Consider the following 10,908-nt stretch of genomic DNA (forward strand, 5'->3'; position numbering starts at 1 on the left):
AAAAACGCCTCCCCCCCACCTACATCAGCAAGCTTTGGTGTTTTATTTTTTTATTTTGGTCTTTTCGTGTAGTAGCGAGCACAACTCTTATGAGTCATGTGACGTTGAAATTTTTGCGGTGTGTTTGGAGCGGCTTCCCTTCGTCTCGCGGGAACCGGGCTCGACCAGGGTCCTAAAAATAACAGCGAAATAACGTCGAAAGTTTTGCGACGTGTTTGGAGTGGCTGCCCTTCATCTTGGAAGAAGCACCCTGGAACCAGGTCGTAAAGATAGCCGTGCAGAAGACTCGCTCCGCTCTGTAGGGGGTGCCGGTGCAATCAGCGTGCCTTCTTTTGGGTTTCGACATAATGAGCCGACTCTGGAGGTAGTGCAAGACCAGAGCAACTCGTGGCAGACGTGGAGCGAGCCCCGAGCATTCCGCCGAGTTCCAAAAATCAGTTTAACATCTTGGGGTCCGATGGACCTCCGTTTCAGATATTAAGCTGATAAGAACAGATCAGTCGAGTACCGATCACTTTAAGAGTGTACACGGTGTTACCCGTCATCATTTCTGTTTGCGGGCTAAAAAGCCCGACTTTGGAGGGTAAACTTAAGTCATGACAATTTACCTTACACTGTTTTTAGAGGGAAGTATGAACCTTCTCTCTATGGCGCAGTTAACCAGCTAATTTAACCTAACTAAAACTTTGTTGTTGATTGCCTCTGTTTTCACTTCCTAGGCGTTATGTTTAAACTATCCGAGAAATTAATTTTAATTTGAAAAACTTAGAATTTTGATTTAATAAGTTTGGCGCAAAAGTAGCCAACCTTGTTTACAGGATGTTTCTTCCTACATCCACTGGGGATGTGTAGACAGAAGTTTTCCCACCAGTTCTTGCTCATCTAGGTTGGCCAGTGTGGTTATTGCCTTGTGGACTTCTGTTATTCCTGCTTCAGTCAGTTCTTGGATAATCTTTAGTTGGTTTTTTGTTATCCTTTTAATGTTGGGGAATGCTGATTCCCCCCATCTGACTCCGAAGGTCTTGTAGTCCCTGGTGACGATGAAGGGTGATCCTTGGGTGTCTACCACGTTTTTTATCTTGTCTGAGTGGATTACTCGTAGAGGGAAGGCCACAGGCTCCTAGTCGTCATCCTCCTCGGAGGTCGTCCCTTCGTCCTGTTTGGTTTTCTTCCCCCTCGTTCTGTTTTACACTGCCTGGACGTTTTTTTAACACTTTGAGCAACGATGTTGCTCCATGATGGTGGGTTAGAGGTATTTTCTTTAAAATCCTCTCCTGAGGAATCTTGTAGTCGGTATTTGTTAGTGTGATCGGTCGCTAATTTCTGATTTCGTTTGTGTTGTCGCCTGTTTTCGGAATAAAGATAGTGAGGCCTCTTTTGAAGTCCTCATAGATTTCATCTGTGTCTAGAAAGGTGTTAAATAGGTCTGTTAATGTGGGCCCTACAAGATGAGGGAAAGTTTTATAGTATTCGACTGGTATGCCATCAATGCCGGGTGTTTTTTTGTTGCTGAAGGATTTAATCGCTTCAGTCACTTCATTTAATGTAATTCTTTTTTCTTGGTATGCTTGATGGTGTTCTAGTGTTTGCGGGAAATTAATGTTTTCCCATTCGGCTGGTTGTGCGGTTGTTTGTGTGAATAAGTCTGTGTAGTGTTGGTAAAAGGCCTGAGCTATCTCTGGAGTAGTGTTTGCGATTTTGTCGTTTTGGTCTTTTATGTTTCTAATTATGTTAATGGCATGGTTATTTTGTAATCGTTCGTAAAAGGCCGCATTGTCTGTTTCTTGGAGAAGCCAACGGGCTCTAATTCTCCATTTATATTTTCGGGCTTCTTCTAGATCTAATGCCCGAATGTCTTCTTGTATTTGTTTGATTACCTGGTGGTTTAACGACTGCGGCGGTTGGTGGCGTGAGAATTGCGTAAGTTCCCGGTATAGGTTCTTACGTTTTTCCTTCTGTTCGTTTAGTTTGTGTTTGGCTTGATTTTGGAAGAAAATCGCGGTGAGGTTTTTCGTTCTGGTCCACCAGTTTTGGATTTCTTCCTGATCTGTTTGATTTTCATGCCATAGTTGTTCATATTTTGTATTTGTATCCAAATCCTGGAGCAGGCTGGTGTTCAGTTTCCAGTACCCTGGTCCTGTTTCCATGCCTCCTACCAAAGGAATTTTGGCTTCGACCATCTTGTTGTCCGATACATGTCCGGCGATGTTCATATTAATATGTTTTATGGTTCCTGGGATGTTGTTGTGTATAATCTGTCAATTCGTGTGTATATATCCTTGCTAGTGTTGCTCCATGTTCCGGAGAAAATGTTGCCTTTTTTCGCAACCCAGTAGTCAGTTATGTTTGTTTCGCGGCATATTCGGACGATTTCCGCTGCACCAGAATTCCCCGCTAAGCTGTTACCTCCCCGTTTATCCCTGTGTGGTACCTCCTACACAGTTCCAATCTCCTCCGATTATGAGGAAATCGTATCCTGCTAGGTAGTTGTGCAATTCTGCCAAAAAGGTGCGTCTTTCTGCCTCCCTGTTCGGTGCGTATATATTTACGATTTTATATGTAATGTTGTCCAATCAATCGTAATAATTCTTCCCTCTATATCCCTGCATATGTTTTTAATGTTCCCTGTCATAGGTGTTTTGACCAGAATACCCACTCCTCTGCTGCGATCGGTGCCGAAGCTCCAGAAGTTGGAGGTGATATGTGTGTTCAATTTTTTGTATTTGTCGTATAGAATTATATGTTTCCTGAAGCAGTAAGAATTGTATATTCCTCTGTTGCATTGTTATTATGTTTTCCTGTTTATGTAGGTTTTTAAAACCCTGAGCATTCAGGGTTGCTATCCTTATTGTCGCTGTTATGTTTATATAGGAATGTCGAACACAAGTCTTGCTTTCATGGTGGCTGAGCTTATGGCTTCTTCCATGTTGGGGTTATATTCTATTCCAGCTCCCAGGCACGTCCCTTCTACCTGTTCTCGAAGGTCGTTATCCACCCGGAATTTCACAAAGCCCCATATGAAATAGACTGACTCTGCTTTACCATTTTCGAATTCAACTTTCACTGATGCTGTTTGGCCATTTTTTCCAATGAAGTAGTCTCCTTCAACAGGAAAGACTGTTTTTTTTTGTGTGTAGGTCTTCTGTGGTTTGCTGTTGTTGGCGTGCTTGTGACCGTGTTGTGCGTGTTTCCTGCATTGGTATCTCTGTAGTTTCCCCATTACTAAACTTCTGTGTTTGTTTCATGATTTTCTTTTTGGCTTTTTTTGTGTTGCTTTGTGTTTCTAGTATCGTTTTGCGATACTGTTTGCGTTTGTTCCTGTGTTTCTATTCCAGGAGGGGTTGTCGTTTCAGAATCCAACATAGGTGTTGTTGGTTCTGATGTACGGTTGGTCTCAGTAGTGTCTGTTAGTTTACTGGTTTCATTGTCTGTTGTCTCGTGTTGTGTTGTTTTCCCTGTTTCAGGTATTATTGTTATCTGTTGTGTTGTTTCTTTTCCCTGTGTGTTTTGTTCTGGTGTTGGTAATGGGGGTCGTCTTCCTTTACCACATTCTTTAGCTTCGTGGTTTTCTGCTCCACAACGAATGCATAATCTTATCACCCCGTCATAGTTTAAGATGAGTTTCCATCCGGCGATAATGATGATATTTGGGAGCTTCTGTCCCATTAACACAGTAACAGTCACGTAGCCGGATTGTATAAGGAAACTCTTTGTAGACTTGTCGTTTGACATTCACTTCCTTCCCGTACCTTTCGAGTTCAGTCTGTAGCCAGATGTCCTTTATCCCTATCGGTACTCGTTGTATCGATATTCTTTGTGGACCAATTGTGTAGGGGAAACACGACTGGGTGTTCAATCACATGACACACCATAATTGAAATATAGTCTTCCTCCAGGAAACCCATATAAGCCATTTAAGTACAATAAAAAACCTGGAAAAAAAATACCTTCTGGAGCTTCGGGACCAACACAAGCAGAGGAGTGGCGATCCTGTTCAACCCGGGCTTCCAAGGGAAAATCCTATACTCCAAACGAGACCAAGATGGCAGAATAATAGCATTGCACACAAAAATTCGCAATCATAGCTTCACTCTTCTAAACATCTACGCCCCAACGGAGAAAGCAATACGAAAAAAAAATTCATTACAGAGCTTTACCCCTACCTGGAAGGTCCATTAGAAATCATCTTAGAAGGGGACTTCAATTTTGTTATGAACACCCAATTCGATAAAGAAGGAGGAGATCCGAAACAAGGCGAATACCGAACTGTGCCACGAAATGGACGCCTGGAACTCTCTCCATCTCGGGAAAAAAGAAACAACCTGGCGCTGTAGTAGGCAAATTGGCACCAGATTGGACTGCTTCTTCATTTCACACAGCCTAACCGATCGACTAACCAGCATAAGAAACAACTTCGACAGTATAACAACACGGACCTCTAACCATGCGGCAGTCCATATGGTCATAGACTTTCCAACAGAAGAATTTCATGGGGCTTGTTACTGGAGGTGCGATCCCGCACTTCTAGAACACCACAAGGTAAAAATGGAGCTAAAACAACTACTCGTGCAACTAACAGACAAGGACAATACAGAAAACAAAGCCGACTGGTGGGAGAATATAAAACTACAGAGCAAAGTGAAGCTACAAGAACTAGATACCCAATTAAAACGGGAAAAATATCAGAGATATGTACAAATTATTAACTATCCTCCAAAAAGGGCCCAACAACAGGAACATCCCCCAAATACAAAAACCATAAAGCATTACAGGGAAACAATAAAAACGCTAGAACAAGAGGAAATCACATTACAACAGCTAAAAGCAAGAGCAAAAAAAAAATAGCCACAGAAAGGGTTTTCTCTCCAGAACCTTTTACCGGCAAATCAAAAAAGACAGGAAGGACAACACTATCCACGGAATATTAAACAATAAGTTCTCTGTGGAGGAAAAACACATCATATTTCAATCCTACTACACGCGCCTATACACCAAAGAACCAGTTGAGGAAACCCTATGGCTAACCCTATTGAAAAACAATAAAAAAGTGACAGAGCACCAAAATAAGCAACTAAAGAATCCGTTTTCACTCGGATTTTTAGAAGCCGCCACGAAGAACCTCAGGGAACACTCTGCCCTGGGAATGGATGGCCTACCACCAGAGTTTTATAAAGAATTCTGGCCAACCCTGCTAAAGACAATGCAGTACTGCATTAATAAAGGAATGTTAACAGAAACCCAAAAAACAGGACTCATTACCCTCATCACGAAAACAGGAAACACCCAAGAAGTGAACAATTGGATACCGAGAACTCTACTAAATGTTGACTACAAGCTCATAGCGAAATGTGTTACAAGTCGCCTGTCAGAAGCCCTAACGTCCATCATCATGAAAGGGCAGGCATGCGCAGTGCCAAGAGGAATGACGCACAACATCCTCTTCCTCCGGGATGTAATCACCTACCTGAACCACGTTGAGCTGCCAGCCACACTGATTACCTTGGATCAAACAAAGGCCTTTGACAGAGTGTCACATGAACTCCTTTGGGAAACCCTGAAACAGCACGGAATAGGACAGACTCTTCAGTGCACAATAAAACCTTATACAAAGGAATCCGAAGTAGTATCTCCCTTAACAACATCATCACGAACCCCATCAACATCTCGAGAGGGGTCCGCATAGGGTGCCCGCTCTCGCCAATCCTCTATGTAATCTACAGAGAAATTTTGGCCTCCCACATCAGGAATAACCACGAAATTAAAAGCGTCGAGCTGCCACAAACGCCAGCCCCTCACTCAAATGTCTGATGTACGCCGACGATATCACCCTGATCAGTGGCGCACTCAGGATTTAATCTTGGAGTGGGCCGAGCGCTCAGGATTTAACCTTTGTGTGTGGGGGGGGAGAGAGTTGAGTAGACGTTTTGCGAATACACACTACACATCGCATATGACCTATAACTGAACATCTGCAGTGATTGCTAATTCATAAGTAGCACACAACATAAATAAAAAAAATGAATTTTAATTAGGAAAAGATTTTTGGAAATTTTTCTAGTGTTTTTTCCTTTTCTTTGGGGGTGCCCGGCCTCCTTGCCCCCTTCCCCCTCTGGGTGCGCCACTGACCCTAATAATTAGGAATGAAGTCCGAAGATGGCTTAGCCAACTCCATCGATAACTTCGAGAGAGCGTCAGGTTCAAAAATCAACGCGGAAAAAACATCCAGGCTTCCCATCGGCTACTGGGGGCAGAGGGAATACCCCACCCCACAAGTTATCCTCGGCATCAACAACCAGAACACTGTCTGAATGGGAAAGAAATTATAGCTAAATTTAAAAAAAAAAAAAGTGGTATTCCTGTGCCATCGATTTCTGAAGCAGAGTACAAATAATAAGACAGCTAATGTGGCCTGTCATTGCCTACTATGTTACCCCCTTTAAACACCACCCTACAATTCCTGAAGAAGTGCAAAAGAGTAATCTTCAACTTCCTCTGGCGCGACGTCAAAGACAGAGTCAAGAGGATTAAAATGACAAGACCTGTGGGAGGGGGGAGCTCAATATCCCCCTAATCCCAGAAACTATTGCAGCTATGAAAATAGAACTAACGAAAATAATAAGCAACCCAACACATTTCCCATGGATTAACCAAGTATTGGTTAGGCACTATATAGGCCAAGCTTCTCGACCAAACTTACGCAGGCCCCCAAGCAATCTTCCCCTCCAGATACCATCAAACCGTTATCAACAGTATTCAGACCCTAATTCCACAACTCCAAAGAACAAAAATCACAGCACACAAAAGAATTGCCATTTACGATAGCCTAAGGAGACTCCGAGACCCGTTTATGCCAACAGACGAAGATAGGAAACATAACACGCTACCTTTGCTGTATGCTAGAAGAAAGGAACTGAACTTCAAAATCAGCCACAAGATCCTCCCGGTAAACTACCTGGTCAGCAAATGACCAGGTAGTTTACCGGGCAGATCCTGGCAGAAAACGCACTGACCAGTGCGTTTTCTGCCAGGATCCTGAAACCTTTAACCATCTGTTCTTCGACTGCTACACAGACGAAGCAGTGCGGCAGCTTATAGAACAAAACTTCCACATCAGAGTTACGGAAAGCCTTGCAATTAGGATTGTCGACCTCCCAGCAAACATCTCCCAGAACAAACGAGAACTACTAATATATACAGTTATTGAATTCCGGTATCACATCTGGAGGATCCGCAATCGCCCTCTACCAGAAGCGCAAGAAAGGACTAACCGACATCATCTGCAGCTTTCGAACCTCGGTGAAGAATTACCTGGAAACAGAACTGCAAACGCTAGGACCAACTCAGTTTCAGAAACAGTGGTGCTACCCAGGTAACTTGGCTTACCTTTGGAATGGTAAGGTAAAGATTAAAATCTAACCCGCCCCCCCCCCTAAAAATAATGCAAGTCTAAAGCCATAAGTGTCCCTCCCGCCTATTTCAATTATCTCACTGCCCCACTGTAAAAAGACTGGGAATTCTACCTCGTTTGTGATTGTGATCTTGAGCTGTGGAGTTGCTATGCCTGTTCCTTTAAAGACATCGTCTGTAATAGGAAGGCTGATGACTGTTCCTAGTGTTGGATGTTCTGCGTTTTCTGTCGAATTTGTCGTGCTTGTGCTCGTGTTTCTGAATCTTTAGCTTTTGCCACGTGATTGATGTGGTTCCTGTTGCAGGGATATCAGTGGTTTCATCAGTGATGAAACTATGATTGTCCCGGTTTTTAGTGATGTTGGAAGCCGCATCAGGTGTATAGTAGTGTCACACCAGGGTAGCTTAAGACCAGCTTCCAACCGGGCTATATGGATGATGTTAGGAACCGGTTCATCCATAATCATGTTTATGGTCACGAACCCCATTTCAACGGTCAGAAAGTCTTTGTTTGTATGTCTAGGTATGTTAATCTCCCTCCCGTATTTCCATATTGCGTGTTGTATCCATTCGGTTTTTATTTCTATGGTACTCGTTGGATCTTGATAATTTTCCTTTGTGGTCCAATGGACTGTGGTTCTATGTCGTGCATTTGTATCATAAATCGTCCTAGAAGGCTATCCCTGTATTCTGGGGTCCTTAGAGTCAGTTGGTACCTGTTTCCAGGAAACCAAGTAATCCAAGCGACTGCATTTTTATCTTTTAGTGTTGTGGTTATGTCTGCGAGGACCTCTTTTGCATGTATTTGTTCGTCCGTGGGTATATGAAACCATATCGATTGCGGTCTTTCTAATACATTGGGTATTATGGGTGGCTCTGGGCGCCGGGAAAAAAGGAAAGCCATTATTACTAATTAGTGGGTATTTTAAAACTTAAACTACTTGGAGGGGGGGGGAATTCCTCAACCAAAATAATATACAAGGAAAGGTCTCACCATACGGTCCTTTGTTCTTGTAGCACTTCTGGGTGGGGCAGGCTTCAAGCTCTCCTCTACGTTCGCACAACTGGAATCCTGAGCCTAGAGCTGGAAATTCTCCCTCGGGTCAGCGTTGGCACGATGTGGGTACTTCTTCTGGTGGCAGGGCAGGAACTGGATGAGGAGCTCTTGATGATGGCACGGCAGCACAAAAGATCAAAGCTGATAAGAGCAGATCTTGTTTGAGTACCATTTACTGTGGCTCCCGCATAAGGCAATTATGCACCTCGTTGCCATTATTAATGCAATACTCCGTTTTAGTTACTTTCCCACTCGATGGAAACACGCAGACATTATTCTCATCCACAAACCAGGTAAGGCGCCACAATTCCCGCAAAACTACAGACCAATCAGCCTTTTATCATGCCTGGGAAAGATAGCGGAAAAAGTCATTCTAAACCGACTGCAAGCTGAACTGGACAAAAACAACCTGATCCCGGGTGAACAATTTGGCTTCCGTGCTGACCATAACACTACCGAACAGGTCCACAGGTTGACAGAATTCATTACAACTGTGGACAACACACAGGAGCTATCTTTCTCGACGTTGAAAAAGCCTTTGATAAAGTGTGACACAAAGGCCTTGTATATAAACTACTTACAGCTAACATACCTCTCTATCTTACCAAACTCTGACTCCTTCCTAAAAGACCGGAAATTCCAGTTGAAGCTGCACGGACTCGGATCCTCACCGAGAAGAATCGCCGCGGGCGTCCCCCAAGGATCACTACTTTCGCCATTACTATTTAACATCTTCGTCGCAGATATCCCAAACGCAGCATCAACCACCATTGCTAGCTATGCGGACAATATGGCGATTCTGAGCGGATCTCTCAGACCACACTTAGCCACGCAGCGTCTACAAAACGCAGCAACTAGCCTGGAAGACTGGTTCAGGAAATGGAGAGTAGAAGTCAATGCAGAGAAAAGCACTGCTATCCTCTTCACAAGACGAAAAGCAACACACCACGGAGTAATCAAACTTTTTAACACAGAAATCCCATGGAAAACAAAAACCAAGTATCTAGGCATACAACTGGATAACTGACTCAGCTTCAACCCTCACATTACTTATGCTTGTAATAAAGCCAACGCAGCAATCAGCCAACTCTACTCCCTCATCAACCAAAGAAGCAAAATGAATATTAACAACAAACTTAAGATCTATAAAACAATCATCAGACCCACTTTCATATACGGATCGCCGGCTTGGGGACACCCTGCACCCAGCAACATCAAGAAGCTGCAGGTCATCCAAAACAAGTGCCTTCGTATGATATTTGATGCTCCGTGGTTTGTCAGGAATGCTCTCCTCCACCGAGATGCTGACATTCCGGATGTTCCGACGTATCTCCGTTACATTGCAACTGCATTTTTCACCAAAGCAGCAATTCACCCAAACCAACTCATTAGAGAGTCATCTAACTACGATGAAAACGACAGGTGGAAGCACAAGCGCCCGAAAGTGGCTCTGCTCATCGCTACATGCGCTCCCACACAGCCCTAAATTGGGCGAGCCAGGTGCTCAATAATCTCTTAATAATTTAAATCACCTTCCTAGCGATGAAGGGATTATAATCCAGGGGATTGAGATCCATCTAGCCACAGAAGTTAACAGTTTACCATTTACTGTTTATTCTAACTTAAGCTAGATGCCTTCCATGACCAGGGCATCACTTCACCAAGGCCAATGGAATACATAATCATTTATAAAGTACAGTGATCAAAGTTTCAGCTTCCGCTTCTTTAACAATACCTTATTGCTTTTGAGAGTTACCATTTTGAATCTATTAAATTCCCAATGGCCTGTTCAGTCGTTGCCCTCTCTGACTACTGATTCAGCCAAATGGTTTTATAGACTTTGCAGGCCTGTTGAAACGTATGGTCTGAAGATTGAAGGGTGGGATTCTATTTAACACTTGGGTTGAGGATCTGACTAGTAAAAGGTGCCAGTCCCTTACCTAGCTCTGTTCGCCATGCAATCTACCCCATTTTAATTTATAAGGGTTTGCCTGCAGAGTACACGGCGAGCAGGATTTAATGGGCTAGTAGAATTTTAAGAATGTTATATTACTTGGTTACAGGCAAATTCATCGAAAAACAGTCAATCGAAAGACAATTCACCGAATGCAATTCATCGAAAAAGCAATTCGCCGAACGACAATTTAACGAATGGCAATTCGTCGAAGATGCAATTCATCGAACGACAATTCGAAAATACAATTCATCGAGAAAACAATTCACCGAAAATTTTTCGATGAATTCTTTCATAATTCATCGAAAAGTCATTTTTCTTGCAAACTATTGTTTAGAAAATGTTCAGTAACAATGCGGAACGTTACTCATGATACAGACAACATATGGAAGCGGTCATTGAAACGTAATAATTATTTTCTTGCATTTTAGAGCATTTAATGTAAGTGTACATCCTGCTTCATTGTACAGTTAGCGATTTATCTGTAGGG

The 10,908-nt window shown here is 43.1% G+C and overlaps 1 pseudogene; it reads right to left on the reverse strand.

The window, feature by feature from the left end:
* Positions 1 to 342: 342 nt before the first annotated feature.
* LOC150102118 (U2 spliceosomal RNA) lies at positions 343 to 512 on the reverse strand (annotated as a pseudogene).
* Between the last annotated feature and the right edge of the window lie 10,396 nt (positions 513 to 10,908).

Source organism: Typopeltis vanoorti, chromosome 11, assembly GCF_054136105.1.
Source record: "Typopeltis vanoorti isolate ZY-2024b chromosome 11, IOZ_Tvanoo_1.0, whole genome shotgun sequence".
NCBI classification, from domain to species: domain Eukaryota; kingdom Metazoa; phylum Arthropoda; class Arachnida; order Uropygi; family Thelyphonidae; genus Typopeltis; species Typopeltis vanoorti.